This window comes from Coregonus lavaretus (assembly GCF_964263955.1).
Source record: "Coregonus lavaretus genome assembly, chromosome: 5".
Taxonomy (NCBI): domain Eukaryota; kingdom Metazoa; phylum Chordata; class Actinopteri; order Salmoniformes; family Salmonidae; genus Coregonus; species Coregonus lavaretus.
In genome coordinates, this window is record NC_139992.1 from 46,501,506 (window position 1) to 46,515,238 (window position 13,733).

Here is a 13,733-nt window from a genome sequence, read left to right on the forward strand (position 1 = left end):
TAACATGGAAAATGCCTGAAAGAGTGGAACAAACACCATTGTTTAAGCCTGCCCCTTGGTCCAAGGTTTTTGGGCAGGGTTGACTGTCAGTGACTTTGTTATCTAAGTAGAGAGAAGCTAGGCTACACACAGCAGCTGACCTGGTGTTGATGGATTCATTGAGCACAGTTTTGAGCCTCTCAACATTAGGAGTTCTTGACTCTGATCCACTGATCCCCACTGGGGATGGATGGGGTTTATCATACAGAGAGGGTCCACTATAAGCCCCATCCGGTCATTGTGAGATCAGCAGCAGCAATGCACAGCTTCATCACCAAGAAGGACAAGGTTGACTGACTGACACAGCGAAAGAACAATCAAAATTGACCAACTATGGTTGCTATGGAAACACGTCACTCCTCTAAAGTCGATTGTGTCAGAAGTTTACCCAATCTAATCTATTCTAGAACACCCCCATAGGGATTTAGAAATATGTTTTCCCACTGTGAACTCACATAACACTGTAGGGATGGTGGCTTTCATTGCAAAATACATCTCAACACACATTTATTTTAGGAAACAAAAGGAGGATATGGAAACAAATATATTTTTTTATGAAATAACAATCTTAGGACCTAAGGACATTTGTCATGATTAGGTTGATGACATAGTAGCAAAATCATAGTCTTTACATTCCGTTGCCATGACGAAAAGGCTCTGAAGAAACAGTGCTATCATTCACCTACTAGTCTATACTAAGGCCAGAGACTAGAACCATAGAGATTAAAAGTTTGCCCATTGCCATTTCAGCAAAATGACATAATTCCATGGCAGCCATGTTATCACCTCCTGGAAGATATCAAATTATAATACTGAATTGTCACAATGATCCACTAAAACCCTAAATCCGAATACTCATCAAGAACAGATCATTCAATGCTCAGAGGCAGCGACAGGAAATCCAGCGTTGCACCCCAATTCTCCACCCTTTTCCAAAAGTGTGCACTTACTTGCACACTTCCCATCATGGATTTAAAAGCATTGGAAGGGTGAAAGCATTCAAGGGCACACTTTGGGAGAAGGGTGGAGAATTGGGACTAATCAGGGTTAATTTGGGATTTAGTTTATACATGTAGGCCTAATTGTGCAATGTATGGCTGGTCTTGGCTCCATTCCACATTTGTAATATCTCCTACTACAGCCCTAAGGCTTGTTCTGGGGCCATATGTATCAAGGGTCTCAGAGTAGGAGTGCTGATTTGCATAAGTAGCCTTGCACGAGTCTTAGCAGAAATCTCCTGTTTCTGTAGCGTGAGGCAGTTTGATGTAGAGGTACACCCCCTGGACAGGATACTAGTCTATCTCCTTAATGCTGAGTGCCAAGCATAGACGCATTGGGTCCCATTTTACAGTCTTTGGAATAACTCGATCGAACTCCCAACCTTCCAATCTCAGGGTGGACACTCCTACCACAAGGCCACTGAGTTGGTTGGGGAGTGCTAATGAAGGATCAGTTTAATTCTTAATAAATCATACATAGACAGGGGGGACCTGATCCTAGATCAGCAGCACTTCCACTCGGACCTAGACCTCACTCTGACGTCTGTGTTCCTCTTTCTTCTCTTTTAACTTCACACCCAAAAGGGAGGAAGTGTTATTTTCCTGGTCAGGCCAAACGGCGTGTAACATCTGTGATTGGGGCCCCCCCTGCTCACATTGACAGTGAGTCACTGGCAGACAACAAGGAAGTGTCTTCTTTTGTACCAGGGAGACTAATCAGACACAACACCCCTCCAAGGTAACTTGATGATGATGTTGTTGTGAGATGTGGTACGTGTTTTGTGCTTGTTGCCATTGTGTGTCGAGGCAGACTACCCTGGATCAGTGTAGGGCTGTGACGATATCAGTATTGTGATATTTCTTCCATGGAAAACATGAAGCAGACCAAACTCTTTGGTCCATTAACTTGGTGTATGTAAAATATTGTGTGCTCGAGGACAGACATGCTTGTGCCTGTCAGCAGACATGCTTGTGCCTATCATGCTTGTGAGCTTAGCTCTATTGCCCTGCAGTGGTGTTATGAACATATCAACATCCTAATATGTGTACCCCACAGTCCCTGTCTCTTGTCTCTCTCTATAGATTTCTATTAGAGCACTGTCTGTCTCTCTGGGGCTGCTAAAGAGTACCGACCTGAAGCTATGAATAGTGGGATGGACAGGGTCTGTTTGCCAGGATTGTGTGGCTGAGTTCAGACCTGTAACCAGTAGTACAATGCCCTGAGCCCAGAATTGCCCAAGAGCATTGCAGCACTGTCTGTCTACCGCAAACTGCTATCTGTGGAGAGTAGTCAACTTCAGAAATAGAATAGAAAAGAATCGAAGCCCACTCATAGACGGTAGGCTATATTTAGCCATCCACCCATGTCATTTAGCCAACACTATCTGAGGATCCTCTCTATTTAGACTTAGAAGAGCCTACCAGTCATCTCCCACATCACCTTGTTACTCTCTCTCACAGGCTCTCTCTCGTCTTTTTATTCTCTTGTTCTCTTATTTTTTCCACATTCTCTCTCTTTCTTTGTCTTTTTTATTCTCATTCAGTTTCACTCTATTTCCCACATTCTCTCTCTCAATCACCCTCCTCTCTTACTGTCTCTATCGCTCTGTCTCTCTCTATCTCTCTGTCTCTCTCTATCTCTCTGTCTCTCTCTATCGCTCTGTCTCTGTGGTAAAGGTCAGTGGAGTCTCATGTCATGTGTCTGTTCTGGGTGCAGCAGGGCTGTAGTGTGTCATGACTCAGACCCCTCCAGTCTCAGGCTCCTCAGTGCTGCTGTTCACTGGTCATGTGCATTCAATCACTGCCTCGGTGACCCATCTCTGCCTCTCTCTGTCTCACTGACTCCCTCACTCATCTGGGAACCTGTGTTTCTATGTGCAGCTGACAGCTGTCCAATCCGAGGGGCCCTGTATCCCTTTATGTCGGTTCATATAACCCCAGCTGGTCCAGTTCTGGAGCTAGCGGGTGTCTGTGTTTTCTCAACATGCCAGGAGATACACAGACACAGCATACTACAGTGAGGGAAAAAAGTATTTGATCCCCTGCTGATTTTGTACGTTTGCCCAGTGACAAAGACATGATCAGTCTATAATTTTAATGGTAGGTTTATTTGAACAGTGAGAGACAGAATAACAACACACAAATCCAGAAAAACACATGTCAAAAATGTTATAAATTGATTTGCATTTTAATGAGGGAAATAAGTATTTGACCCCTCTGCAAAACTTGACTTAGTACTTGGTGGCAAAACCCTTGTTGGCAATCACAGAGGTCAGACATTTCTTGTAGTTGGCCACCAGGTTTGCACACATCTCAGGAGGGATTTTGTCCCACTCCTCTTTGCAGATCTTCTCCAAGTCATTAAGGTTTCGAGGCTGACGATTGGCAACTCGAACCTTCAGCTCCCTCCACAGATTTTCTATGGGATTAAGGTCTGGAGACTGGCTATGCCACTCCAGGACCTTAATGTGCTTCTTCTTGAGCCACTCCTTTGTTGCCTTGGCCGTGTGTTTTGGGTCATTGTCATGCTGGAATACCCATCCACGACCCATTTTCAATGCCCTGGCTGAGGGAAGGAGGTTCTCACCCAAGATTTGACGGTACATGGCCCCGTCCATCGTCCCTTTGATGCGGTGAAGTTGTCCTGTCCCCTTAGCAGAACAACACCCCCAAAGCATAATGTTTCCACCTCCATGTTTGACGGTGGGGATGGTGTTCTTGGGGTCATAGGCAGCATTCCTCCTCCTCCATACACGGCGAGTTGAGTTGATGCCAAAGAGCTTGATTTTGGTCTCATTTGACCACAACACTTTCACCCAGTTCTCCTCTGAATCATTCAGATGTTCATTGGCAAACTTCAGATGGGCCTGTATATGTGCTTTCTTGAGCAGGGGGACCTTGCGGGCGCTGCAGGATTTCAGTCCTTCACGGCGTAGTGTGTTACCAATTGTTTTCTTGTTGACTATGGTCCCAGCTGCCCTGAGATCATTGACAAGATCTTCCCGTGTAGTTCTGGGCTGATTCCTCACCGTTCTCATGATCATTGCAACTCCACGAGGTGAAATCTTGCATGGAGCCCCAGGCTGAGGGAGATTGACAGTTATTTTGTGTTTCTTCCATTTGCGAATAATCGCACCAACTGTCTTGTAGCCCATTCCAGCCTTGTGTAGGTCTACAATCTTGTCCCTGACATCCTTGGAGAGCTCTTTGGTCTTGGCCATGGTGGAGAGTTTGGAATCTGATTGATTGATTGCTTCTGTGGACAGGTGTCTTTTATACAGGTAACAAACTGAGATTAGGAGCACTCCCTTTAAGAGTGTGCTCCTAATCTCAGCTCGTTACCTGTATAAAAGACACCTGGGAGCCAGAAATCTTTCTGATTGAGAGGGGGTCAAATACTTATTTCCCTCATTAAAATGCAAATCAATTTATAACATTTTTAACGTGTTTTTCTGGATGTTTTTGTTGTTATTCTGTCTCTCACTGTTCAAATAAACCTACCATTAAAATTATAGACGGATCATTTCTTTGTCAGTGGGCAAACAACAAAGTCAGCAGGGGATCAAATACTTTTTTCCCTCACTGTATACCTATACCCCACGTAGCCTATGCATTGCCCACTGTAGACAGTATGCAGTGTATGCCTATGCTGTACTCAGACCTAGATTTGTTCAGTTTATCAGAGGCTATTTGACAATGTTGGAACTAGATGCCTCTGTTGCTGGCATTTGCAGAATTCCTCCATGCTTGGTACACCTGGACTATAATTGTAGTAATATCTGAAAATGAAATGAATGTTTGATCACATAACATGTAAGCCTAGTTCCTTATTTTGTTTATCAAGAATTGAAACTTGAATAGTTGGCCATTTGGCACAATGTCTTGTCTGTGGCCTCCTCCTTTGCAGGTGTTTGAAGACCACCCCTCCTAATTCTATTCTTAGGAGGACACACACACACACACACACACACACACACACACAGAGAGAGAGACACACAAATCCTATACATTTACAGACAGACTTTACGGTATGTTGCCTGTAAAAATAAATCTGGCAATGTTTTTTAGAGCCTAATTCATACAGTCCAATTTTTACCACATTCTTGCCGGGATAAGCCTTTTATATCTCCCGTGCACATGCCGGCAAGTTTAGGATTGGGAGTAGACATGGGTGGACGTCTATTTTAATAAATCGATTGAATATACAGTGCCTTCGGAAAGTATTCAGACCCCTTGACTTTTTCCACATTTTGTTAGGTTACAGCCTTATTCTAAATACGGATTAAATTGTATTTTTTCCCCTCATCAATCTACACACAATACCCCATAATGACAAATCAAAAACAGGTTTTTAGAAATGTTTGCTAATTTATAAAAAAATAAAGAAATGTAGTATGACATTTACATAAGTATTCAGACCCTTTACTCTGTGCTTTGTTGAAGCACCTTTGCAGTGATTACAGCCTCGAGTCTTCAAGTTGTAGAAACATCTCAAGGATGATCAATGGAAACAGGATGCACCTGAGCTCAATTTTGAGTCTCATAGCAAAGGGTCTGAATACTTATGTAAGTAAGGTATATCTTTTTTTTAAAATAAATTAGCAAATATTTCTCAACCTGTTTTCGCTTTGTCGTTAAGGGGTATTGTGTGAATTGCTGAGGATTTTTATTTATTTAATCCATTTTAGAATAAGGCTGTAATGTAACAAAGTGGAAAAAGTCAAGGGGTCTGTACACCATCACAAAGCCTACACTTGATTTAGGCTACATTATTGCATGCTAAATGTTTCTGATCAGTGATCGATAGTAGCTCAGTTGGTAGAGCATGGCGCTTGCAACACCAGGGTTGTGGGTTCGTTTCCCACGGGTGCCAGTATGAAAATGTATGCACTCACTAACTGTAAGTCGCTCTGGATAAGAGCGTCTGCTAAATGACTCAAATGTAAAAAAATAGATGAGCAAACAAGTAGATGAGCTATACCACCTCCAATTATTTGCCCAGCCAGAGAATTAACCAAATGTAACATACAGAGAGCGATTCAGTGAAACAAAATCACATTGATTAAGACAAGTCACAGGCTCTGGTTGGGAGTTGGCCTAGGCTACTAAGTTAAACTACATAACATGCTGGAATCATTTTCTGATCAGTGCTAATAAATGAGTCAACTAGACAATATGATCATGAGCAGCACTCACTTCAGTTTAGCATTTCCACAGCCTAATTGTAGCCTAACCAATATCCAAATGGAGATTCAGTGAAAATAAAAATTTGACATTGATTGATTTATCAAGACGAGTCCCCACGCTTGTCTCAAAGCAGGGCAAACCGGTACTGAAATAGTTGAACACACACTGGTAGGCTATTGCTTCAAATGTATTATAACAATTAGATTACTTTGGGTGTTTCAGTAAGCAACAATTTGATGCCTTCAATTGGATTAGCCTACTTTATTCCAATATTTTCGTAATTCAGTGATATTTATTCCCACAGTAGTTCTTTATGGATCCATCCAGTTGTGGTTAAGAAAACGGTGTATGCGGTGGGCTATGTGAGGAGATGGGTGAAGTGACATTCCTCGCAAAGTTTAGTTTGGCAGGAGGATAGTAGTAACGGGCGCTGCCTAGCAACCATCAAGAGCTAAGGATCGTAGTGCGTGCCAATGCCTCCTCAGCATTACGGCTACATTTCATACTAAGCCGTAGGCAGACTAGGTCGGTTGGCGGATAGAAAAGTAGAGGCTTTGTCGCCGGCAATGCCTTTCATATATAAAGAAAACGTCTTGGTTTGAAAGGTGTAGTAGATAGCTTCTTCTTTCTGTTCCTCTTTCTCTTTTCCCCTCCCTCTGTTTTGTATTTTGTGGCCGGTGCGTGTATGCCTAGTTACCTAGAGAAGCTGCCTAGTTACCTAGAGAAGCTGCCTAGTTACCTAGAGAAGCTGCCTAGTCACCCAGAGAAGCTGCCTAGTCACCCAGAGAAGCTGCCTAGTCACCCAGAGAAGCTGCCTAGTTACCTAGAGAAGCTGCCTAGTCACCCAGAGAAGCTGCCTAGTCACCCAGAGAAGCTGCCTAGTCACCCAGAGAAGCTGCCTAGTCACCCAGAGAAGCTGCCTAGTCACCTAGAGAAGCTGCCTAGTCACCTAGAGAAGCTGCCTAGTCACCTAGAGAAGCTGCCTAGTCACCTAGAGAAGCTGCCTAGTCACCTAGAGAAGCTGAGTGGACTTCAGACTCAGCAGTCTGCCAGGAACAACATTGGGGGCCTAATTCCATTTTCTTCCTTCTCCCTGAAGTGTGTTCTCTCCCCCTGAAGGATTCAAATGAATGAATTGCTTCCATGGTCATGCATAAGCTTTTATAGTTCTTCTGTTAAAAACATTTCAATCGCCCTATCCATGTAAGCCAATTTCCATGAGTGTAAGGGGTCACTCATAACAGAGGACAAAACAGAAAAGAAGTCTGATAAAACTGCAGATCCTCACAATAAAATGACAGCTCTTAATAAAGATAGTTTAAAAACGAAGACATCCTCTAGCCCACACTTGAACCAATTCATTGTTTTTCAATCCTTCGGTCCGTAAAGGTAACGGGGAGTGAAAAAGTGTACTTTATTAGGATCCACATTAGCTGTTGCACATGCAGCAGCTACTCTTCCTGGGGACCACATAAAACATAAAATGCATGACTGAGTACAGAAATAACAGTTATAGACAAGAACAACATAAGATATTATTACATTAACGTTAAAATAAAAAGTAATATTGTCAAGGCACCAAGAGAGAAAAAAACAGCTATTTACTCACTTAATAGTACAGTGCATTCGGAAAGTATTCAGACCACTTCCCTTTTTCCACATTTTGTTACGTTAGACTTTTTCTAAAATTGATTAAATAAAAATGTTTCCCTCATCAATCTACACACAATACCCCATAATGACAAAGCGAGAATTTTTTTTTTTTTTTGGTGCTAATGTATAAAAAGAAGAAAAAAAACATACCTTATTTACATAAGTATTCCAACCCTTTGCTATGAGACTCGAAATTGAGCTCAGGTGCATCCTGTTTCCATTGATCATCCTTGAGATTTTTCTACAACTTGATTCCACCTGTTGTAAATTCAATTGATTGGACATGATTTGGAAAGGCACACACCTGTCTATATAAGGTCCCACAGTTGTCAGAGCAAAAATCAAACCTTAAGGTCGAAGGAATTGTCCGTAGAGTTCCGAGACAGGATTGTTTCAAGGCACAGATCTGGGGAAGGGCACCAAAACATTTCTGCAGCATTGAAGGTCCCCAAGAACACAGTGGCCTCCATCATCCTTAAATGGAAGAAGTTTGGAACCACCAAGACTCTTCCTAGATCTGGCCGCCCGGCCAAACTGAGCAATCGGGGGAACCCGATGGTCACTCTGATAGAGCTCCAGAGTTCCTCTGTGGAGATGGGAGAACCTTCCAGAAGGACAACCATCTCTGCAGCACTCCACCAATCAGGCCTTATGGTAGTGGCCAGACGGAAGCCACTCCTCAGTAAAAGGCACATGACAGCCCGCTTGGCTGGACTCTTTGTCAATTTTTCGGGCCTTCCTCCGACACCGCCTGAGATAGAGGTCCTGGATGGCAGGGAGCTCGGCCTCTGTGATTTACTGGGCTGTCCGCACCACTCTCTAGCGTTTTGCTGTCGAGGGTGGTGCAGTTACCATACCAAGCGGTGATGCAGCCAGTCAAGATGCTCTCTATGGTGCAGCTGTAGAACATCCGAGGGCCCATGTCAAATCTTTTCAGCCTCCTGACGGGGACGAGGTGCTGTTGTGACTTCTTCACGACTGTGGGGGTGTGTGTGGACCATGTCAAGTCCTTAGTGATCTGGACGCCATGAACACATCTGACCGTGATAACTGACCATCCAATATTACTACTACAGTTCAGCTTCCTCAACTTGCTCAATGGTTCCAGTTGAGGTTTAGGTCTTAGAGAATGTTTTGAACAAAATCAACCTTTTAGTTTTAGATGTACTTAAGACCAGTTTATTGTTAATCACCCATTCTGATACTGACTGTATCTCCTTGTTAAGAGTCTGTGAGCTCACTGGCTTTGGGTGCTGACGTGTAGAGTGTGGAATCATCAGCATACATAGTCATTCTAGGTTCTTGTAAGACAAGTGGCAAATAATTTGTCAAAATAAAGAGTAAAGGCCCAAGGCAACTGCCCTGAGGGACACTGTACTGATGTTAGAGAAGGCTGCACTGATATCTAACAAAACAACTCCAACTATCATCTTATTATCCATTTATTTTAACCAATCATCAGTCATATGAGTCAATGCAGTACAAGTTAAGTGTATGCATGCTGAGTCAGTAGTTAACTTGTTCTTTGAAAAATAGCATTGTATTTGTTCAAACACAATTTTCTCCATCAGTTTACTAAGAACAAGCAGTAAACTGATTGGGCGGCTGTTAGTCAGCAAAGGGTGGTTTACTATTTTTAGGTAGTGGAATTACTTTAGCTTCCTTCCACACCTGTGGACACTCCTTTAGAGTTTGGTTAAAGACATGTCAAATAGGTAACAAATAGCAACCAAGTGCAGACTTTGGGGAGAATGGGGAAAGACTGAATTAGGCCTCTGTGTCTTAACCTCCTCAGAGTCAAGTGATGTTTAGTGGTTCAACTGTGTTCATAGTTCACCGCGGTCACTAACTCCACTTTGGTTTCCACCTTGGAGACAAAAGGGTGAATTGGCTGCAGTCTTAAATCTGTGTTTATAGTTTCCTTAGGGGTCCATTCTATTTGGTTTCTACTAGTTGGCTTTGGGTTCATCTTGCAGTCTTCTCTATACATTTACGTTACGTCATTTAGCAGACGCTCTTATCCAGAGCGACTTACAGAAGCAATTAGGGTTAAGTGCCTTGCTCAAGGACAAATCGGCAGATTTTTCACAGTCGGCTCGGGGATTCGGACCAGTGACCTTTGATACTGGCCCAACACTCTTAACCACTAGGCTACCTGCCACCCTATACATAGTTATTTTCCGTTAGGAAGTGTGTTGTTGTAACCACTAGCCAGCTTTTAGTTTCTGTTAGGTTAGTTAGCCTCCAAAGATGAACATAGCCCTACTAGTAGCAGTATAGAAACTTAGGCTGTTTACTCAATGAAAGGGTTTGCTCCATTTGTGTGCTCCATGAAAGGTGTCGAATCGATACAATAATAGGTTTTTATAGAAGCCACTGAACAGGCACTGATCAGACATTGTGTGAATGGATCCACCAGGTCCACAAACGGTGCTCTGAGCGTAATCCAACACAATTCATTTTTATAAAGTTACATACGGGATTAACTCAGCTGTAGAATGTTGTGGTCCATTCCATGCCCTGCTGTGTTCCATGGTTGTCATGGCAGCGATTGGTGAGTAAAGGACAGCAACAGCTGAGAGAGGGCCGGAGGGAGAGAAAGCACAGGAAGATCTGCGTACACACACACACACGTGTATGTATGTATGTATGTATATATATATATATATGTATATATATATATATATATATATATATATATATATATATATATATATATATATATATATATATATATATATATATACACACACACACAGTGGGGAGAACAAGTATTTGATACACTGCCGATTTTGCAGGTTTTCCTACTTACAAAGCATGTAGAGGTCTGTCGTTTTTATCATAGGTACACTTCAACTGTGAGAGACGGAATCTAAAACAAAAATCCAGAAAATCACATTGTATGATTTTTAAGTAATTAATGTGCATTTTATTGCATGACATAAGTATTTGATACATCAGAAAAGCAGAACTTAATATTTGGTACAGAAACCTTTGTTTGCAATTACAGAGATCATACGTTTCCTGTAGGTCTTGACCAGGTTTGCACACACTGCAGCAGGGATTTTGGCCCACTCCTCCATACAGACCTTCTCCAGATCCTTCAGGTTTCGGGGCTGTCGCTGGGCAATATGGACTTTCAGCTCCCTCCAAAGATTTTCTATTGGGTTCAGGTCTGGAGACTGACTAGGCAACTCCAGGACCTTGAGATGCTTCTTACGGAGCCACTCCTTAGTTGCCCTGGCTGTGTGTTTCGGGTCGTTGTCATGCTGGAAGACCCAGCCACTACCCATCTTCAATGCTCTTACTGAGGGAAGGAGGTTGTTGGCCAAGATCTCGCGATACATGGCCCCATCCATCCTCCCCTCAATACGGTGCAGTCGTCCTGTCCCCTTTGCAGAAAAGCATCCCCAAAGAATGATGTTTCCACCTCCATGCTTCACGGTTGGGATGGTGTTCTTGGGGTTGTACTCATCCTTCTTCTTCCTCCAAACACGGCGAGTGGAGTTTAGACCAAAAAGCTCTATTTTTGTCTCATCAGACCACATGACCTTCTCCCATTCCTCCTCTGGATCATCCAGATGGTCATTGGCAAACTTCAGACGGGCCTGGACATGCGCTGGCTTGAGCAGGGGGACCTTGCGTGCGCTGCAGGATTTTAATCCATGGCGGCGTAGTGTGTTACTAATGGTTTTCTTTGAGACTGTGGTCCCAGCTCTCTTTAGGTCATTGACCAGATCCTGCCGTGTAGTTCTGGGCTGATCCCTCACCTTCCTCATGATCATTGATGCCCCACGAGAATGAGATCTTGCATGGAGCCCCAGACCGAGGATGATTTACCGTCATCTTGAACTTCTTCCATTTTCTAATAATTGCGCCAACAGTTGTTGCCTTCTCACCAAGCTGCTTGCCTATTGTCCTGTAGCCCATCCCAGCCTTTTGCAGGTCTACAATTTTATCCCTGATGTCCTTACACAGCTCTCTGGTCTTGGCCATTGTGGATAGGTTGGAGTCTGTTTGATTGTGTGTGGACAGGTGTCTTTTATACAGGTAACAAGTTCAAACAGGTGTAGTTAATATAGGTAATGAGTGGAAAACAGGAGGGCTTCTTAAAGAAAAACTAACATGTCTGTGAGAGCCGGAATTCTTACTGGTTGGTAGGTGATCAAATACTTATGTCATGCAATAAAATACAAATTAATTACTTAAAAATCATACAATGGGATTTTCTGGATTTTTGTTTTAGATTCCGTCTCTCACAGTTGAAGTGTACCTATGATAAAAATTACAGACCTCTACATGCTTTGTAAGTGGGAAAACCTGCAAAATCGGCAGTGTATCAAATACTTGTTCTCCCCACTGTATATATATAAACTTCAGAGTTAAGGAGTTTGATGGATGTTGGCAAAACATAGAAGCTGCTCTCTTAGATTTGAATGGGAGAGCTCTATATGAGTTGCCTGCTGTGTCCATAATTACTGTGTCATCCGAGTACTTAATGAACATCATCTCTGGGTCTGAGCTCCTACAGTCATCTGTGTACAGGGTGAATGAAACAGGCCAGATGACAGAGCCTTGTGGTGATCCTGTACAGATGGTTCTGGAAGAGCTGCAGTAACCATTGAATCTGACCAGCTGTTCTCTATTTGTCAGGTAGGCCCACTGATGTTGTCTGGCCCAGGGGCTTATGACAACCCTTTAGTAGGAGACCACTGATATTGTCCTTTTAAATACAGCTTCCACGTCTTTTGGTTGCGGCTCAACATTTGTTACAGTGTGTGACATGTTAGATAGGTCAGAGATCAGCTCCTTCCTTTCTATTGCAAAGTCATGTTGGTCAAGTCTACAATAAAAACTGTTGAACATCAGCCTCGTTCTAATGTCGATGAAACTCACCTCACACGATCATTACCCTGACAGTACTTGAATATGAGCAGCACTGAAACTGAAGAAAAATCAGTGCAGTCTGTTGCCCATCTAGCCCTACACGCGTGTGTGTGTGTCTGTGTGCGTACTAGAAAAGCACAACAGAGATTGTGTGTTGGTTGAGTGTTGTGAAAGCCACTCTTGTCTGGCGGTCCCTCCTCCCTCCAGCCACTACAACCCTCTGTCTGTCCTCCAGCCCTAGCTGTGGTCTGGAGGCCATGGGCCACTGACCGCCAGGAAACACACACACACTTACACACAATCACTCACTCACAGCATGCATGTACACAGCACATACACAGTACACACATTGTGCCTCGCAAATGTGCGCACTCTTATACATGTAAGCACTCACACAGCCAGGACACAAGCATGCAGACACACTCACACACACACAACGTCACTCCAAACTCCCCACCACCTGTGAACTCTTACTCTGCTGCATCCCACCAAGAAACACTCACTCCTGTCAGTTTGCAGAGAGAGAGCGAGAGAGGGATGAAGAGATGGAGAGAGGATGAGGGGCATACTTGGAAGCTGAAGATGGAACAGAGGATGGAGAGAGCAGCGATAGAGAGAGAGCGAGAGAAAGCAGACAGAGGGGGGTAGAGCAAGAGAGGAGGATGAAGGAGGAGAGGAACAGAGGTCTTTCTGTCAGTGGAGTTCCGCTCCCATGTCACTCAGCACAAACGGAAGCTCCCCACAGTGTGTGTGCTAAAACGTCAGATAAGACACACACACACACACACTAGGCCCTCTGTGCCACCCTGCACAGAGCTGTGTGTGTGTTGTTTTTTCAGGCTGCAAGGCTTTTGAAATGGGTGAAGACACTCACCTGCTGTTTAGATTCACACCAGATTACAGATTGCACACTCCTATCTGTCTCGCTCCATTCACCTGCTTGTTAATTCTGTCTCTTTCTCTCTCGGA

At 43.5% G+C, this 13,733-nt stretch overlaps 1 protein-coding gene across 2 annotated transcripts in view; it reads left to right on the forward strand.

The window, feature by feature from the left end:
- The window catches only part of LOC311129744 (protein kinase C and casein kinase substrate in neurons protein 2-like), a 34,481-nt gene that overhangs the window by 1,563 nt on the left and 19,185 nt on the right, over positions 1-13,733 (forward strand). The gene's annotated exons all lie outside the window — the stretch shown is intronic.